The sequence below is a fragment of the Lichenostomus cassidix genome, chromosome 13, assembly GCF_008360975.1.
Source record: "Lichenostomus cassidix isolate B80296 chromosome 13, HeHo_3.0, whole genome shotgun sequence".
Lineage (NCBI taxonomy): Eukaryota > Metazoa > Chordata > Aves > Passeriformes > Meliphagidae > Lichenostomus > Lichenostomus cassidix.
In genome coordinates, this window is record NC_139494.1 from 6,370,614 (window position 1) to 6,390,801 (window position 20,188).

Genomic DNA, 20,188 nt, shown 5'->3' on the forward strand with positions numbered 1-20,188 from the left:
ATGGAGCTTTTCCAATAGATCTAAGCAGAAATGTCATCAGTGTTTGAGTGATTGTTGGATAATATTTATTTGATATGAAATGAGCACTGAATGAATTGGCAAATTAATCTGCAAATGATATTATTACCTTGAATAGATTTAGGCTACTCCATGTCAAACTCTAGCTTATTGTTTTATGACTTTGATCACTGGCTAAATGCACAAAGCCTACAACGTACAAAGCATCAGAAATTATCTTTATAAAAATAAGATTAGTGAGTAATAAGAACAAGGTGGTTGCCGGAGATATTGTTGACATTTCGTATTAAAGCCAGAAATTGTTATGAAATTGAGTTGAAATGTGCTATAACAAGGAGAAAAAGGTGATCATCAATAAATTTAATGTATTGGAGCACTCTGTTATTGACATTTTATAAAATTAGAAATCATGAGACTATTGCTTTCCACAAGTTTGACTAGGGGTAAGATCATTTAATGGCACACTGAGAAAAGGGAACCAGTTGGAAGTTACAGTTAGTGAAACATTTTCTCATTGAAGTTTTAAAATACTCTATGCTAATTCTTCCCCTCTTCTCACAGACATTTAAGAACATGGGTTTCAGGGCCATTGATAAACATGTTCTTTCAGTCCCCCTTGTTAGGGCAGTGCCTAAAGAGGCACAGGAGGATGAATGAATGCCTTGAATGGTATGAAGACATGGGACTGAAGAGGTGAAATCACACCTGGAAGGAACCACCTGGCACCCAGCTCTCTCTGCCACTCTGCCTTCTCCAAACATGCTGACTGCACGAGCTGACCACACAGCTCACAATTAAAACTGCAGCCCTCTGGGACACGCAAAGCAAAGGTCCAGCTTCCATAGCCACATTTCTCCACTACTTTATTGCTTCCTAGGCAGGCAGACACAAAGCACAGCTCACTGCATTTTTGACCTGTTAGCTAAAGCACCAGATAGGAGTCCTAATTGCTCATTTATTAAAGACATCTTATGCCTGTTTCTAACAGGAGGGCATCCAAGAAAACATAGCTATCTACACAAAAGAATTCACTATTCAAACACATATTCTGAATAGCTTCCCAGCCTCTATCATTTCCTTACTTGCAGCATTCTGTAGCTGAGACATTTCCAGTATCCAAATGTTGCATTTCATCTTTCTTAACCTATTCCCAATAGAACCAAAATAACTTATAATAAGTAACTGTGAATGGCAGATTTCCGAGGAAAACACATTATTTATGATTTAGCTTTAAAAAGGCCTCTTACATTTAAGTCTCAAACTCCTGTCAAACACTCTTGTAAGTTGACACACACTCATTGGGACTGCTGGAGTCTTACGTGAAAATGGCTAATAACCAACATGGCAATGCATTCCTTTCATTTGGGAGGATTATTCACCCAGTTTTGAGTCAGCTGACCTGTGCCACACATCAGCCCCATCACCAGCTGCTTTCCCAGAGAAGATTCCCAGCCACAAATGGGGATGTTTAACTTGGATCACGCTCTTGCTCCACTGGGCAAAACTAAATCAATACCCTCGCAAGTAAAATTGACTCAGTAGCATTTACAGCATCATTATATATTTTATCTTTACATACATACCCTGAGAGGCCACCAACCTTGCACCTCCCCTCATCCCAGAAACATGTGAATAAATGTTTCCTTCAATAAACATTTTATTTGGAGCTTTTTCTTTCCCCTTTTCACTTGATGAATAGGCTCATATATCACAATGAACTCTTTCATTCTTCTTGTACAGAATATGCAATCATATTTATTCCCATACGATTTGCTTAGATGACTTACATGACTACAGCATAAGCTTCTGCATATTCTTTAACACACACATACAGGACAAGAGTATGAATTAGAACTTTTTCTATTAGTCTGATGATATTCACTGATGATCACATAATGAAATGTGGCCCTATTTAAATAATTGATCAAAGAAAAGGATAACTTATAAAACTTAATATTGACCTAAAAAGGCTAATTCACCACATTGCATGTAGGGAAAATAAGTCTTCATCTTAATGTATATTAGAAAATGTTCGTTTCCTGTGGTTGAGATGAATCTTTTTTTTTCATGTTGGGTTTGTTTTACAGTTTTGCATCCTATGACAGAGGGAACCAAATGAAGTGTGCAGGCAGAACTCTATTTCCTGAGCTGCTTCCCCAGGGCAGCAAAGCCAACAGAGCCCTTCTCCAGCAGCACAGCTCCAGTGAGCCCAGACTCTCCCTGACTTCTGCATGGTTTTGCATCAGGACCGTGCTGTGCTTTGGGACATCACATTTTGGTTTACACATCTTCAGAAAGCTCCTGCTTAATTCTAACCATTTGATACCATCAGAACTTGGTCCATCTTTTATGACAAACTAATCGCAAAAAGAGTTTTCATGTCTAAATTATAAAGTAATCTGCAGAAAATTAGCTGTAAAAGAGACAGGAGGCATTTGTGGCACAGCTGAAAGCTTCTGAAAAATAAATTAGAGAAGAAACATTTTTAATAGACATGCTTAATGTTTTTATTGGTGAGAATGCTGAAGTGGCTGCCAATTCAACTTTGCATCCAAATTGTCAAACATAATTGCTTGTACATGTGACATAATAAAAATCTCAATTGTAAAAGTCTTTAGAAGGCTAAGTAATATAACACTGGCTTTTACAGCATTAAAAAGAAATAATAGACTTGTGTCCAGTTATTGTATTTAGAGAAATGCAGGAAACCCATTAGATTTCATCAAAGACAGACAAATTGTTAAATGGCTTTTGCCACTTTGATCTGCACAAAAGACAGAAATCATTCCTTGGGAGCATTTTCAATTTAAACTTGTCTCCTTAAAATATGCTTTTCAAAGTGTGCATTAAAATAAAAGCTATATTCAAATGCAAACACTCAACTAATAATTTCCCCATGTTGATAATTGGATTAATCGGGTAGCAATCTGTGCATCTGTGATATTGCTGTGACGTCTTCAGCTGAAAGTAACTTCTAACAGGCACTCTGAAAATTGAAGAGTCATTGACTTGAGTGCAAGAATATTCTATTTACAAAGAAACATGTTCAGCTGGTAAACAGGAAAAAAGAATTCAAGATAATCTCAAAGATGAAGCAAACAAACTAGAATCAATCGAGGCATAATAAGAAAATGGAGCAGTAAAAACAATTTAAATGGTTCTGCTGCCACAACGAGTCCAAGATGAAAGCTTAACTTCTTTCCTTAAGCAGAGAAAAGTCCTTTCCAACACTTCCAGTGTAACCCCAGCATGTCTGGAAACTTAGCACGGGCACAATCTATTTCCAAGGGAAAAGTTAGACAGGCAAAAACAAAACTGCCACAAAATTTACCTGACACAAGTATACTGGAAAAAGCTCTGAAAGGTAATGTCAGTGTTTACAGAAAATAACTAAAGGAAAAAGAGATTAGAAAGTGTGAAGGTTATGGCAAAGATTGAAGCCTATTAAATAGATTCTTTACCCAGGTAAGACCCCCTTTGACAACCCCAGGAAAAGGGAGCATAAGTAAGACATGGAAGATGTCTTCATTCATGCCCCCAAAGGAAAAAAGAAAACAGAAATTTCTTTTTTTTTTTTTTAACGGAAAGAAAAAGCTGCTGAAGAAGCAGTCAGCAGAAAAAGGATAGCCTCATACTTCATCATACTTTGAATTATTTAAGCATTTAATTTATATTAACTCTTTTGAAAATAAATCCTGCATGTCAGCCTTTATGTCTGTTACCGAGAATAATCCATTCCTCATCAAAACAAATAATGTCCTCATGACATAGAGACCTACGACATCACTTTGAAAAGCAGTGTTCTATCTGGAAGTAACTGCCACACAACTCTCCAAGTGTCCTCAACAGTCTTCAAAGGGAAAGAGCACAGACTGATAACACCCAATATTTAATAATGTAACTTGGTTTACTTGGGAAGCAAATCCAAGGAAGTTACATCAGAGTGCCAGAATCAGTATAAAAGCTCATTGCCATCTACATTGCCCTAGCTCCTTCTCCTCTGCAATAGTAAAGACATGAAAAAATAAACAGGTAAATGTTACAAAATCACATGCTTATAAAGAAAGCAGCCACTCCTAATCAAGATGAAACTAGAGAAAAATGAGCTCTAAACCACGTGCACCTCTAGGAGCTTTTTTTTTAAACCCTGATCTGGTACCAACTTCCACATAGAAGCAAATTTGAAAACCTAAATTAAGACAGGATTCAAGAACAGATGCAATAAGCAGTATGCAGGAGCAGGGGGTTTTATTACAAAAGTATATAAATAGAAGTTAAACATATATGAGAATTGCCTTCTGGACACTACCGGACTGTACCATCATTGGTTTATTACTTGCTTATATATATTGCCATTATTCTTTGAAAGAGCTTATCTTCACTCCCCTCTGTGCCAGCTGTTACCATCAAATTCTAACAGCTCATCTCTTCTCCTCTGTCTGGATTTGATTTCCTACTTCCTTGAACAGCTACTATCCTCCCTCCAAAGGAAAGGGGAAAACAGAGAAACAAAAATCAGATGCAGGTGTCAAGCAGGCTTCACAGTATCTCAGTGGTCAAACTGGACAGGAATGCAGTTGGAAGGGTTCATAGAGATAATGGATCAGCTGTACCTCTGTCACAGAAAAAGCCAAGGCACCTCACTCCACGCTGGGCGGATGGGCTGAATTGGAAACCTCTGTGGCAGTTTTCATCTTCAAGTCCACACCTTGAATTCTATCAGACCTTTTTAGAAACATGCTTATGACAAAAACTGAAAGAAGCTATGAAACTCTTCTCTGCCCCCTAATGCCTAAAAATAAAACACAAAGCTTGGGCAGTGACACCCTGCCTGCCCCACAGACCACTCGTTACTGCTACTCTTGACCCATCACTGTTCCCTCAACAGGAGGAACATTTGCTTCCTGCAGTCAGGCTCACCCACACAGCTCTCAAAGGCCTGCGAGTTGCTCCATGCCAGTCCTTACCCAAATGCTACCTTTTTCAGACTCCTTTACATCCAGTAGAGAAAGTCCTGTCCTTCAGTTTTAAATATTCAAGCAAAAGTACTGTATTCTCTTAACATTCATAACTTCTATTCTCAACCTGTATCTATCACACTTTGCTCATTAATCAGCCCTGGTGATTTGTATGTCCTGGTTCTGAATGAAAGCTAAAAACTTTTATGAGGAAAAGAATTTTAAAGCTTTAGAGCATAGCTAAAGCCATAAAACTTACCAATACCTAATTTCTACAAATGGCAACTTCCTCAAAACTGGCCTCTGTTGCAATTTCATCCTTTCAAAAAATTTCTTTGCTGAAAACCTGACCAAGCTCAAGTTTGGTTTGGTTTTTTTTTTTCCTTGTAGTCATTTAAATCCCAGCCCTTTGTCAATATGGCTATTAAAAAAAAAAAAAAAAAAGTAAAATTCAAGTGCTATACTCCAGATGATTTTAGCACAAAGCTGTAGTATGGAGCAGAAGGAAAATTGATCCTACACATAGTGGGACAGGATGTGAGTACTACATCGTATTTCAGGGAACATCATGTTATTTCCTAGAACTGCTCACTTCCCTGGGTTGATTTCTCAGCTGACTGCAGGACAAGGCTCTCAGCACCTAACACAACAGGATTCCCACAGGAACTGTTATTGTGGCAAGTCTTTTAGATTTCAAGAACTATGCAAAGAACTTCAAGTCAGTCTTTCCTTTGCTCAGCAGAGACAACAGTGCCTTCTAACTACAAGAGGAGATACTGCAAAATACCTAGTTATAAATGGCACAGTATGTTTGTATGCCAATAAATCGATACTTCCATTACACTCAAAATAAACCATGGAGTACGGTACTGAAAGGAGGATTTCCCACTTCTAATAAGAAAAGGAATATCATTAACTTCAAATTTTCCATGAGGACAACACGACACCATTAGCATGAGTTACATATGTAGCTAACATGTTCTAAATGAAAATGAAAAGCTGAAGGGTTGTGGTTTGCCCTAACTAAGAGCTATGCAGTACACACAGAAGTAGAGCTGGGGCTAACCCTGCTGAAAGGTCTTAAGTCATTGGGAGAAAGGAAAGGAACAGCAGCCTGTTCTCCAGCAGCAGGAATGACAAGCACCCCCCTTCATTCTGGTGTTAAATAATGCTCCACAGAACTGAGGAAGACACACAGAAAATCAAGATTTGAACTGGAACAGACAAAGAAATAATGAAAATTAACTCAGACACTTACACAGCAGAATTGAACAGACAGGGAAATGAAACGGAAAGAGGAAATTCAAAATTATAGTGCAGGGCACCTTTGGATAACTAAGCATTTAAGTGCTATCCTGGTGAGCAGAAACTTCATTAATCTTTCCTGACAAGTGACTTGCAAGAAAACTGGTTGTGGCAATATTTCTGCTACTAAAGGGAACTTCCATAAATGACAGTGGCTGCAACTAAGCCAGTATGGTAAACCCCACCCAGAACACAATAAAATTGCATTAAGGAATTGCAAACAATCTCTCTCCAGCAATGTTATTTTCTCCCCCAGTGCTAATCTTTATGGAGCAGGCCATTAAGAACACTGCTGCAGTGCCACTGACCACAGCAGAGCTAATGTGAAACTGCATTGCCTGCCCCTCCATGGGGGCCTGTTTGCTCTTTTAGTAAAGAACTCTCTCAGAATTCAGGCACTGGTCCAAAATTAGAAAAGATTTTTCATTTCATTTCAACCAGAAAAGTCATCTGCTTGTATTCTGGAATGGTTTTTCTGCCTTGGCATGTTGTGTTCCCTCAGGGAGCTCCTCCAAGATGGGACTGTGAACAGCGGCAGGGAAAGCCTGAGGAAACCTTGCCACTCAGCAGTTTGAGGGAGACATTGCTTCTCAACCTTCCTCCTCCATAAAACACATCAGATGCTGCAAGGCAAAACCTTCAGCCTGCTCTGAATTCCTGGGCCTCTCCTCGAACTTGCCAGCAGTGGGATGGAGGAATGGATGGCCTGGAGAAAATGTGGCTCAGAGAACAATGCCAAAAATAGTTTTGTGCCCTCTTTTCCTGTGACAAAGGAACAATCTGTAGAATTCTGAAACAGCAGTTTAGCTCCATAGTTAAGTCATTAAAAAGTGTCTCACATTTAATTCCACATCAGAGGTGAAGTTCCTCTGGACAAACCACTCTGCTCATAGCATCAATGAAAGCAGGATCTGGCCTTTCCCCTAGGCAGTAAAGGGACAAAAAATAAAATGTTTCTTTCATGGAAATACACACTATTTGATCACAGTGACACTGATTTGTGCAAAAGCTTATCTGCTTTCTTGTTTCTTCCATTTCAAGAAAGTTTGCTTTCTTGTCTTAGAGATAGCTCCTTGCTGTCAGAGGCACAGGGATCTGGAGAGGAGAGCAGAGTCCAGCCCAGAAGGAAGAGGGGTCTAGATGTCAGAAATGGGCTCTTTTTCAGGTTTTTGAGACTTTGGGGACCCATATAGACATGACTCCTCATTTTTATTGTTGCAGTGGGAGTATTATTACCTTATGGGAAGCCTTCTGAGCTTCAAGCCACATCTTGGTTTCATTAAATAGACCTTCCCTCCTCAGTGTGCACCTCAGAGAAGGTAAATTTAATTTCCACAGTCCCTAATGAGGTGACAGGATTTTCTGTTCTGGAAAGGAGATGCTCTATTAATCCTATTTTGGGTCAATCCTTTGGTAACTAGTGCACCCTGAAGATATTTCTGTCCCTTTCCCCCTCATGACCTCTGAAAGCCGAAACAAAGAACTGGTTTCCTGGAGAAACTATCACTTATTGCCCTCACTCCTTAAAAATCAAGTTAATGTTTGTTTCTCCAGATCAAGCTTCTTTTTTATGAGATAAATCTGACATCTCAGAAGACCACACCTGAGACAGTACAGCAACAGGCCAGTTCTCCCACACTTGTCCCTCATCAATTCTAGAAGTGTTTTTTATATTAGAGTTTGAAATGCAATAGCATTTCCAACTATATATCCTATAAATCTCATACATCATGTCAAAATACAAGCAACCTGGAGAGAAGGGACATCTGAGTTTTCTCTTAGATTTGGCATAAACCCCAGTACTGAGTGTTTTTGCAGACCACTCAGAAGGGGGAACCTACAGAAAAATAAGTTTTATTTTTTTTTTAAATGAAATCAAAAGATAACAAACCTTCAAATTGAGACACAGTGTAACAACACTGCCCACAGCCAGAAGAACCAGCAGCTGCAGGCACCCATCCATTGCTGCTTTCTTATGACATGAACATTTTAACTGCATCAGAAGTGGGGTCTATCTATGACCACACCACCAAGTAGCAGGACATGGTGCCCATCTCAAGTGGGAAAAAATCAACCTCTTAATACACACACAAAAATTGCCTGAACAAAATTAATTCAGGTTTTCCTCCTTAAAATTATAGATTTTTACTTTGTATAAAACAAGGTCAGAATTGTGGGTGTTGCTTTAGGAGGAAAATAATCTAATTAGAACATATTTTTAATTGAATTAAGTACAAGGCAGCACAGTTCATTTAATTCAATAAATGCAACAATAAGGAGAGCTCCAAATATCAGATCTTTTTAACAACAGCATTTAGGTTCACCCCTCACATTAGCAACTGGAAGACAAATCAATCACAAACTGAGAAACACTTGAGCAGGGCTGACTCCAGGAAACCAAGGGCAGCAGCACCAAGACGCCACACATTCTGCAAGGTTAAATTAATGTGAAGTAAATTCCTCCAGTTATGTAAATAAATTATAGTAATGTTGTCTGACAGCTCATATTAAGTGAGATTAATTCAGCAAGCATAAAATATGGAGGGCCTTGACACCCTCACAGATCCCTGTTCATCTTATGGCAACCAGGCAAACCTTCAGCCCCAAGGAAAATGCTGCAGCCTGGCAGCCACAGCAGTAAGCCCCATGCAGGGGAGGAAGGGACACCCTGAGTTCTGCAGAATTGCTGAAAAGGAGAGAACCTTGAGAAGTAAAGCAGAGACCCCTCTGCCTCTTAGAGAGCTGTAAACTGACCAGCAGGTAGGTTTGCAAGCTGCCCAATCTGAGAACAAACCAGAGAGCTTCTAGATAATTCAGAGGAAAAGGAACTAGGTTGGCAAAATTCAAGATGTCCCTAAGGCATTTTTTCTTTACTTTTTAAAGCCATCTTCTCTCACAATCAAGAGCTCAAACACAGTAGCAAAAAATCCACCAGGAAATATCAGTAGAGGATCACTCCTCTATAATTAACACTGATATCTCCAGTCTTCTATAACATTGTGAAAATCTTCCTGACCCAAGTGAAACTCTTTCCTCTTTTTAGGGGAAAAATGATACAATTCCATCAAGGCCAACATTAAAGGATTCATCTTTTGTCCTATTCTACCCCTTCAGATGGGCTTAATATCCAGTTTCTGGAAGGTCCAGAAACTGTTTTTTCTCTGAAACTTCTTTTACACACAAAAGAATGTATTTTTTGTAGTGAAAACAAAGCACCACATATAACGAGATGCGGCGGGAGGGAAACTCACAGGCAGTCTCAATATGAGATATAAGGTAAGCTCCATTTTATTTCACCAAACGAGAGACTTATATACTGTTACAGATATTTCTAATTATAGATACACACACACACCTGCAGCTGTTCTCACACATTCAGGGATCCTCCTTCTAACTCCCTTATTCTTTTCTCATAACACTCCTGACTCCTAATCTTTCTCATGGCATTCTTCCCACAGAACATTCTCAGGCAAACAAACCACTGCAGCTTGTCGGAATTTTACTGAGGCCTGACCATGTTAAAGCCTTGCTCAGGCTTATTTAGTTAGCATGAGTTTTGCTGGAAAACTGCGTTTTCCAACACACATAGACACATCTATCCACACTGTTACAGAGAAAGGAGAGCAACTCACTGAACTTTGGCCTTTTGAAACTCAGCCCTAACCATTTTACCATGAAAAAAAAAAAAACAAAAACCCACCAAACCCAAAAGTACTGAAAAATGGATTTTATTCTAGTGATTGTGTATAACAGTATTCAGTTTACAGACCAATGTAAAGAGGAAAATAGTTTGTTTGGAAGCCTCACAGTAACTTTAGCTCTGGATCACAAGAAAACTTAAGATGTGGAGACACTGAGAACAGCTCTCTGTCCAAAACCATAAGGCATTCATTCCACAATATATTACCATTAGACTAAGACTGACTTTATCCATCTATTCTGTGATCTTTTTGCAGGCGTGACTCGACTCCAGCAAGCAAAATTGTTCTGCTCTTGTTAGGCTTAATCTTACTTCTTAATCTTCCTTTCAAATTTCATCTTAAATTTCCTGCTTTCAAGTATCAAGCCAAATTGATTTGATGCTTAATGCTTGACAAATAAATAATGGGCTTTTGAATTAGCCCACGTGTGATAAGGCAATGATCCCATTATTTCTAACATTCTTATAATCAGGCAATGATTAAATTATTTCTAATGTCCTCCACATGAATGCAAAAATACACTAAAGAGATCTTTAACAAAGCTCCCCACCATGTTTTTTTATTAAATGCTCTTAATTTGAGTATTTTATCACATGATTACACTAGCTGGGCCATAAGAGCTTATTTTAATGAGAATGGGAAGAGCTCAAACAGTGGGTGTTCTGCATATCTCTTTGACATCCTTACAACCATTTGCCATTTTGGGTGTGATTAGCTGAATAGCAACTATTAGGAAGGTTGATTAATACTTTTTAAATATGTCAAATCTTGGATAGCACTCAGCTTATTTTTTTGAGGAGCAGGTTGAAACAAAGACTTCCACTATCTCCACCCAAGGACACAGCACATCATACTGTGGGTAAAAAAGAAAAGACCTCACACCCAGATCACTGCCAGCAGCACTGATATTTCTATTTACAGAGACCCGGACTCATATATGATCTTCAAGGACTTAACTAATGTCATGTCCACATTAGAAGCATGAGCATGGTTCCAGTTAAAGAAATGGTGAAGGCAGTGTGGTTTCAATGGGTGCCTCCAGGACACTGCTATTGATTGCAGACACCTATTAAAGTGCTAAGAATCAACATCCTATTTTTTTCATTTAAATCCTTACCTATTGAGCTTGTAGAACAATGAAGTGCATTAAAATCAGTGATAAGGGTATTAAAAGGCAACATTTGATGTATGCCTATTGAGTACGTTAATATTGAATCTGACTGTGAGATATGAGTTGCACTAGTTAAAATTACATATTTCTCTTTCTTCTTGAATCAGAGGAAGCAGTTACAGGAAGAATCAGTATCTAAAGCTTACAAAGCCAAAAATCTTCTTTCAGCACTAAGATATAGTGATAAAGGCCATGAAATAAAGGTCAGAATATATAAAATAGTCATTTGATGCAGAGAGATATTTTTAACACACACTGAAATTAGTAATGCCTCGCTCTGGCAGAGGTTTCCCTGAAGAGCTGCTCCTGCCAGTATCACACACCCTCTTCTCTCCATGAGCCCACAGGGATGTAAAACATTGCATGAGTGAGTGGACTTTCCTGGACTGTGTGCCATGATTGTGAGAAAAAGATGGGGAGAACTGCACTGCTGGCACTGAAAACAACACAGTTCTGTCATTCACACTACCATTCATCCCTGGGGCTAACAATCACCCAAGTGAAAATACTCCTCCAGAGGGATTTTGGGATGCTTCAAGTCTCTGTAGGGGGCGAAAGAAATGGCTGAGGGCTTTGTAGTTCATCAGGTGTTTGAATTACTGCAGCCCTTTGCAAACAGGCAAGAGACAAAATTCTTTGAACATGTGGGAATGGATGGAGTGATATGAAGCCAGAAAACCATGCCTTAATGTACTTTTCCATTGGCTATGGCTCATGCCCAGCGTGGAAAAAGAGCAAGACAGAAAAGTCAGAGAACTGGCATAACTGATATTTCTGTGAGGAAGGTGTCAGCCTGAATTTCCTGTCACACTCCTCTATGCCTGCAGTTTGCCCTGGTGTGCCTTCACTTTTAAGCAGAAAGGGCCAGAAAGCAAGACTGGAAGGAAGCCTGGAGGAAAAGGGGAAAGGGAAATGGAATAAGAAACAGAGATGAGAGCAAAGGGGAAGAGTGTTATGGCAGTAACAGAGATCAGCATGTGCAAGCCAAGGGGGTAAAGAGGAATAAAAAGAAATGGGAAGATACAGGAAAACCTATTGATAACTATCACCAATGTCTTGAATTGCCTGTCTGAAGACTACAGAGCAGGAGGAAAGGAAGCATTCCCAAGGGACTTACCTATTACTTCTCATGTAGAGGTGGATGAAGTGCTTTTTTAAATATATAACACACTTTGCCATTCCTGCTCTCACTACTCTGAAAAGAAGTTGTATTTATCATGACAATACAAAAACTCTGAAGGAGCAAAATTTACATTTTGTGCCCCAAGCGCTGAAGGTGGCAGAACATACTGATGCAGGGAAAGGGGTTCATTTTTAAACACACAGAAATAAATGGAGTGTAGGAGAATGGAGAGGTTACATTTACTTTTGAAAAATTAAGGAGACCAATAGCTCCTTTTCCAAGATGACCTTGCAACTCCTACCTTCAAGGGTCCAGCACTTGCAGATGAGAGCACCAGGCATTGCTTCCCTTGGCCCGTGCTGATGCAGGGGCAGTCTGTGAAAATGTCAGAGCAGCAATGGAACCATGAAATCTTCCCACAAGTAAGTCATTCCCTATTAGCATCATACCACTTTAGCTTTTACATTAACATCTTAAAAACTTTGTCCAGCCAGCTGCCCCATGTAATAGCCAATCAGACAAGCTTTCTTACAGCAAAGCAGGTACTAAACAAAAAACCTTCACTTGCTTTGCGTGCATAGGGAAACCATATTTCTGCGATCACTCTTCGTTTTTCACAAGGGGAATAAAATCTCCAAAATATTTAGTCTCCACGAAAGAGCATTGAGCATGCTTGTCATTTTGCAGCAGGATGCTGCTCTGCAGGTAAAACGTCCGCCAGGGCTCCAGTCTGCATTCCCCCTTCCCTGATTGCATGTTTAAAGCCATGGAGCACAGAGAACACCACCCTAACCACTCACACCTAAGTACACACACTGCCATTTATTTTCCAGCAGCGAAATGAGGCCCCTTCCTCAAAGCTGATGCAGTGAGGGGTTAAATTGAGGGCACAACTTAAAAATTTCCCCCCAAAAAATGTAATATTATGCAAATATGAACGGAGTTGTCAATTTGTGGGAAGTTGATGCATCTTCCCTGCATCACCTGGCATCCAGCACTGGAGATAAGAAGACATTTCAGAAATAGGCTGGAGTTATGGGCAGCAGCAGATTGCTACCATTAATATGACATTTATCAGAACACTATCAAAGGTTCTTTAATTTCAACAGTGAATAGCTGGCCCTTGGTAAGATTCTGTGTCAGAAAATATACAGAAGTGGCCAACAGTATTCAGCTGGTTATTATGACAAGCAGCAAAGTAGTTATAAAACAGTCTTGTCTCATTTCCTCCAAAATATAATCCTACCACCATTAGCATTTGCTGTGTCCTGAGAGTGCTTCATCTGAGCCACTCTGCAGAGAAATGGAGAGGAAAGCAGCATTTACCCATAGGACAAGATAAATCCAGAATCACAATCATTTAATGAGGACTACAAATCCTACTAAGTGCTTTTTCATTTATAAGCCCCAGATAAAGGGCAGGACAAAGTGTGGTTTCCCTCCAGAATGCTCCAGACAAAGACAATGCCAATTTTGGCCTCATGACAATATGTTAATACAAGAGTATCTGCAATAAAGCCTTTACGAAGAGCACCACAGAGTATGTTTTAGTGACTGTGCCACAGAACTGGTGTGCTTTAGCGGCATAATTCCCCATCATTTTAGTCATGCTTCACTGAGGTGCAGTCATTTTCCAAAGATAACACTCTTAACAGTATTATTCTATTTCTTTTATGCTGTGTAATAAACAGAAGTTTCAGTTACTTCATTTGGCAGATGCTGGAGCAGAATCAAGCCTGTTGTTCCTTGCCACTGAAGCTGTTATACCGCTTTACACATTTTCATGTGCTGTTTTCTCCTTACCAGATTAGTCAACAGGACATTTCCCAGTTAATCTTTACATTATCTGGATCACAATAAAATACATTAAAGATAGAGGAAACATATTGGAGTAAACTACAAATTAACTCCCACACTCCTCTTGCCTAATCTCTTAGGTTTGAGATGCTGGAAAAACAAACCAACCAGAGCTGTTATTACAGCACACAGAAGGATCATGCTTTGCTTGGATTCAATTACCTTCTCCAGGTTCTTTCACTAAAGAAACAACTTGCAGTATCATCTTCACACAGTAACTATCACAACATCTTCAAATATCAACACACACCTGGAGAAACAGAAACTTCTACTGAGACAAATCAATGACAGAAACAGAAACATAGCCCAAGCTGCACCCAGCTGGCAGCACATGCAAGCTTAGCTTCACATTCCGTAACTCACAATGCAGAATTAAATGCTGACTCATTTTCCCTCCAGGTTACCTTTGCTTCCCTCTCTCTCATGTCTCCCCCCAGACTGTTTCCTAGCAGGCAGCCTTCAGCAGGAGCACAGAGCACAGCCTCATCCACCTGATTCCTCACCTATTCAAGGTTTCACATCCTGCACTGAATGTTCAACTCCACTGTGCTTCTGTAACTCAAAGAGCCTTTCTAACAACACATCCACATGAGAGCTGACTTTCATACATTATTTCAAAATTAATTTCTAGTCTCCAGGATAGCGCTGAACAAATACAAGAAAATAGTCATGTTCACACACTAGCTGTCTGGAGCAAAACAATCGCATTTATTGTTCCCCTTTCAAAAGGTAAAAAACCCCACTACCTTCTCTCAGAGTTACTCAAAGTTTTGCTTTCCTCTTTATCAGCTAGGAAAGACTGGCAGCCAAACACATCTAAACTTCTGAAGCTGCAGAGCTCCTCCTTCCCCTTGCTGGCTGACAGAGTGGGACTGAGGAGTAGAAGCTTTCCTGCTTCTGCACTTCCTTTGCGTTCAATCTCCCCAGCAGCCACACCAGCCCTTGCCAAATAATTTAGATTACAGGAGCAGGGACCCAAAATCAAGTGGTATAGCTCTAAATTTAAGAATTAGGCAAAATTGTCTAATCTACCTGCCAGCAAGTGCAATAATAATAACATTTATCTGCATTTCCCCACTGCCAGAATCTGCCAAGAGGAACCAACTTGTGTGAATATTATCTTTATTTAGATTGACTTGGTAATTCTTCTTGTACCTATAACCCATGTCTGTCTGTGTACCTCCAGTTCCCTGTAAAGTGCTCTAATGCAGAGAGAAATAACTCACTAGGAGCCTTAACCACTCATTAGTTTGCGTTATCAGTGCAGCCACGCTGAACCAGTGAACCCCAGACATGCACCCTCCTAACCTGCCTCAAACACTGCAAGAGCTGATAAGACTTGCCATGCAGCCTGATAGACAGCAACTGTTTACTTTCCCTCTTCCCAATACAGTAGGGTGGATTCTGTTGCACTGTGCAGTGCCATTGCAGTGATGTAGCAGTGTCACATCACAACAGGACACGATGAGGGACAGCACAACAGCACTGCAGATGGGCAGCTGGATTTGCTGGAAATCCACATTGCAGTGAGCCCTCCAAGTGGGTGTCTATTTAACATCTAGACTCTCTCCATCAATTAGTATCACATTGACAAAGCCATACATATGCATACATGTATTCTCTTTTTATATATTCATGCCTGTCTGAACTATCTGCTCAGCAATCAATCCTCCTTTAATCAGTTCCCCATTAAATACAAACTCCTACACCTTCACACTCTGCTTTACCTCATCATGACTATGAAAATCTCTTTATGACGACTCAATTGGCCTTTTAGCAGAACAGTTCATCTGCTGGAGGAGGGAGGGAGACAGGAGGAAGACACCAACTGTGCAAGTCAGAGTTAGGAAACGGAAAGTCTTGCACCCTTTAAAAAGGTTGTTAATTAAAGTAGTAAGTCATCCTCAGCACTTGAGAACCTGAGAAAAAGCTTGTTACATGAAAGTGCTTGACAAATATGGTAGCTCAGGTTTCCCAGTGAAGGGTTTCGAAATTCCCATGCTTAGAGAAAAACTGAAGCATTTCACCCCATTTTTCCTCTCTGAGATAGACGCGATAATATGGCTTATGGGGTTATGCAAAGATACCCTCATTTCTTAAAATCATTTCTCTAGATTTGTCACTACAGAATGTTCCAGTAGAGTGAGATTATGGGGGGAAATACTATTTCCACAGGAATGAGACACGCATCACTGAATCTGCTCAAACTGGCACAAAGATGAAAAAGGACAAAATTTGGGGTAGAGGGTTTTTTCCCTTGAATATACAATCCCTGTATTTCCTGAAATGCCATAGACTTGTTGCAACAGGCTTACAAAATTACATCCACATTTCAGTCCAGCTTGAAATAAAAAGCCCTGATTGACAGCAAAAATAGGTCTTTCCTAGCAATCAACCTGCTTTGTTTTTCAGCCTCTCTGCATTTTGTGGACAACAGCCCAGATTTTGGCATATGATTTCATTGGGGAAGCTTACAGTTTAACTAAACGTGGCTTTCTCAACAGAAAATTGGTATCAATCATTTCACATATTTTAGGCAGACTTCATGATTCATCTCCAGGAAATCTGTATGAAAATCTAGAGTTAAGGCTGATCAGACAAAATTTAAGGTGCACGCCACTTGATTTTTGCCACTTACACTACTGTGTCTTTACACATATACAGAAAGAAAAATGACAGCCCAAAAAAATCCCAGACCAAGTCTGTTTGGTTATTTATTTTCCTCCATCTTCCTTCATGACATTTAACTCCAAATATGTCCACTGCAATCCACTTATCTGCAAAAAGGTAGGAAGAATCCAAGCTATAGTGAACTACCGTGACTCAGCTGCTGCCTTCTGAATTTCACTGTTTTCTATTCACAGTAACTTTGCATAAACCTGTTTGTGGCTGTGTTTCAGCTGAATTTTGCTCCCAGCATCCTTCTTAGATACAGGGGGTCTGTACAAAACAGCCTATTACTGCCAGAGGTGGAGGATAAAGATGAGGGGGAAAAGAGCTTTATTAAAGGAATTATAAATAGTTCAATACTCAATCATCAAGCCAGGCTTGCCAAAGCAACCACATTTGTTCAGTGTTTGGTTGTTGGCAACATCTCAGGCCTCAATAAACGCTCAAATGAACATTTTTAGTTCTCTAAACACAGTGAACTCAGTGTGGCAGAGGGCAAATTTCTCCCCCAGAATAGTTTTAAAGAGACCTTGGTCTCTTTTCCAACTTCAGAAAATACTTCACACATATCTAATCCTACTACCTTACCAGTCAACTGGATCTCTATTTAGACAATTTTCTACAAGATATGCCCCAAGTAAGTAAATAACTTTACCTTAATCCTCATGTTCTAGATGCACACTCAGACCTTGAAACAGGGTCCCGTAGCACCTCAGGCGTGGGGAACAATAGGAGAAAACACCCCCCACCCCAGCCTTGCCTTCAGAAACAGGTGATTTCAATCTAATCAACCTCAACGGCTGTTTCAGCCCCACACCTGATCACAGTCCTTTCATTTGCCCACAAAGTGTGCAACACAGTGACTCCCTTCGAAAGATGAGGTTTAATTTGCTCTCAGAATTTTTGTTGTTCCCTAAAAGAGACAAAAGGGTTCTCCCCACCCTATTATCTGCAATTTTCTTTGCAGCCACTGTTTTACTTAGCCAAGGCTTTGCTGGGTCAGACAGTCACTTTAAAACTAGAAGAAACCAGGTGCTTTTTATATAAACATAATTAAGCAATTTAATGAAAATCTGTTGAGTCCACCTCTCTCTGAGAATATGCAGGGCTCAGCTTGGTTTATTTCTGCTTGTTTTTCAATGCATGCTGCACTTAAATGTAACTTTGCTGTCACCAACAGGTTGCCATGAGAATTAAATATTTTTCTTTTTCTTTAATTTTATACCTCAGACTAAAAATATGAATGTAACTCACCCAGACTTACTCTTAGTGAGTATTTTTTCAATGTGTAAGTAGTCCTGTTAACTTTGATGTAATTAACAATGACTTGGTAATCTCTGACTAAGAGAGATAAATGTGGTATGGGAAGGCAGATTAAAGTTGCTGCTGTTCAAAACACTACAGACAAAGAGAGAGCATAATTAAATTATCTATCTGATTTTTCAAATTGTGACAGAGAGATGCATCACACAGCATGTCACTTCTGGTTTCTCAGAGAGCTTATTCTTCTTTTATTATGAACAGAATCATCTGTATCCACTGCATGAGACAATTGATTGGCTTCAGTATTGCTGGATGTTTTGCCAGCCTTCACTGTGCTCCTACTCAATATGTCATGTAAAATAATGTGTTGAGAACTAGCTGACCTACCTGTCTGCTTGGTGGTTATATGGAGTTTGTCTGCATGGTATTTCAGTTCTTTATCAGAAAACAAAACAGGAGATACAGGAAGCCAAGGAAACCTTGAAAGGAAAACCATAAAAGTGCTAAATAAGATTCGATGGCCCAGACACAATCCTGAGAGGCTAATGACATGTCAGTGCTCCCTCCCTGCTTCCTGAGCAGCCCTGGCAACACCACAATTCTCTCCCTGCTTCCACCTTGCTCAGGGCATTTATCCTGCTCTCCCCTCATCATAAGCACATCGCATACAAGGAGGCTGAGCTGCCAAACACCGGACGAGGACAGAGCCAGAGTGAGAGCCATTGTCACTACTTCCATCAGAACTCCACCCCATCCAGCCTTTTTCCTCCAGGGTCATGTCCTGGTTTCAACCAGGACAGAGTTAGTTTTCTTTTAGTAGCAGGTACAGTGCTGCACTTTGAATTTAGTGTGAAAATCTGTTGATAGCAGAGGGATGTTTTGTTCTTTGCTAAGTAGTGTTTACACTCAGGGATTTTTCAGGTTTCCATTCACGGTCAGCACAGGTGCACAAGTTGGGAGGAAGTAGAGCCAGAACAGCTGACCTGAAGAGGCCAGAGGGATATTCCACAGCGTGGAATGTCATGTCCTGCATATAAACTGGGCAAGTTGGCTGGGAACTGCTGATCACTGCTCCGGCACAGGCTGGGCATCCATCAGTGTGTGGTGAGCAACTGTATTGTGCATCACCTGCTTCTCTAGAATTTTACTCCTCTTACCTTCTCTCCTTCTCTTTATTTTTTTTGGTCTCAATTATTAAACTGTGGCAATCACAACCCACCTTTTCTTTTTGATTCTCCTCCCCAGCAGAGTCAAGGAGGGGACTGATCGAGTGGCTCCATGGTGTTCAGTTGCCAGCTGGGATTAAACCACAATAGGCCATTAATACTACACAAAAAGCATCAGCTAAATCCTGAAATACTTGCAGGAAGCTGCCTGGGAGCAGCTGTGTACAAGAGATGAGACAGAGCACTGGAAAGGTGAAGAAACAGGCTGTGTACGGAAGCAGGCATTAGAGAGCACTGGGCATTGAGATGCTATTGTTGGGGCCAAGCTGAATCACTTTTAGCAACTAGGTCATGAGTTTGTAGCTGGGACAACTCCATTTGTGATGAGTTAACCTGGTGTTTTGTCCAAGGCCTAAGTACCTTTTGTACAGGGCACTCACTTTGTCATGAACATAAGTGCTGAAGAAACACAGTAGCAAAATTAAAAGACTGGAAGATTCAAATTCTCACTTTCATTACTCTCTCATTTTGTATCTAATCCAAGTAAATAATAAGGTAAACAATTACTCCAATCTGTAGTAAGAGACACAATCTTCTTCACATGGCTTTGTTTCAGCAATATCTAAGGGCAGCAGAGAAGAAAGAAACTTTATAAAATCTGGGCTCATTTGTTACTTACCTAGGAATTTTAAACCACTTAATAGATTCTAGGGGTCTAGCACATATTAAAATACAAGGAAATGAACCTGATGGGAGTTAGGTATTCCTGCAAGTCTCTTTAAAGGGTCAAAAAATTAAACTGGGATCAGAGGCCCACAAATACACAACAGCTGCTTCTACTTCTGTTTCTGACTGCCCTCTACAAGTGGTGGTGTAGAGTCCCTGCAGAAGTCCCTGTACAAGTGTGAGAGTCCCTGCAGAAGTTCACATGATGAAGAAGAGGGTAATGTCACAAT

General features: G+C 40.1%; 2 long non-coding RNA genes across 3 annotated transcripts; one reads left to right on the forward strand and one right to left on the reverse strand.

Moving 5' to 3' along the window:
• Positions 1–7,119: 7,119 nt before the first annotated feature.
• Positions 7,120–17,567, reverse strand: LOC146431130 (uncharacterized). Its single transcript, XR_014854870.1, has 2 exons — positions 17,459–17,567; positions 7,120–7,204 (listed from the first exon to the last, which is right to left on the reverse strand). It is a non-coding gene; the product is annotated as an uncharacterized LOC146431130 (long non-coding RNA).
• A 197-nt stretch (positions 17,568–17,764) lies between these two features.
• On the forward strand, positions 17,765–19,703 carry LOC146431131 (uncharacterized). 2 transcript variants are annotated; one of them, XR_014855006.1, is made up of 4 exons: positions 17,765–17,835; positions 18,328–18,889; positions 19,011–19,170; positions 19,312–19,703. It is a non-coding gene; the product is annotated as an uncharacterized LOC146431131 (long non-coding RNA). The 2 variants fall into 2 exon arrangements; XR_014855005.1 differs by lacking the exon at positions 17,765–17,835 and adding an exon at positions 17,920–18,072.
• The last annotated feature ends 485 nt before the right edge of the window (positions 19,704–20,188 follow it).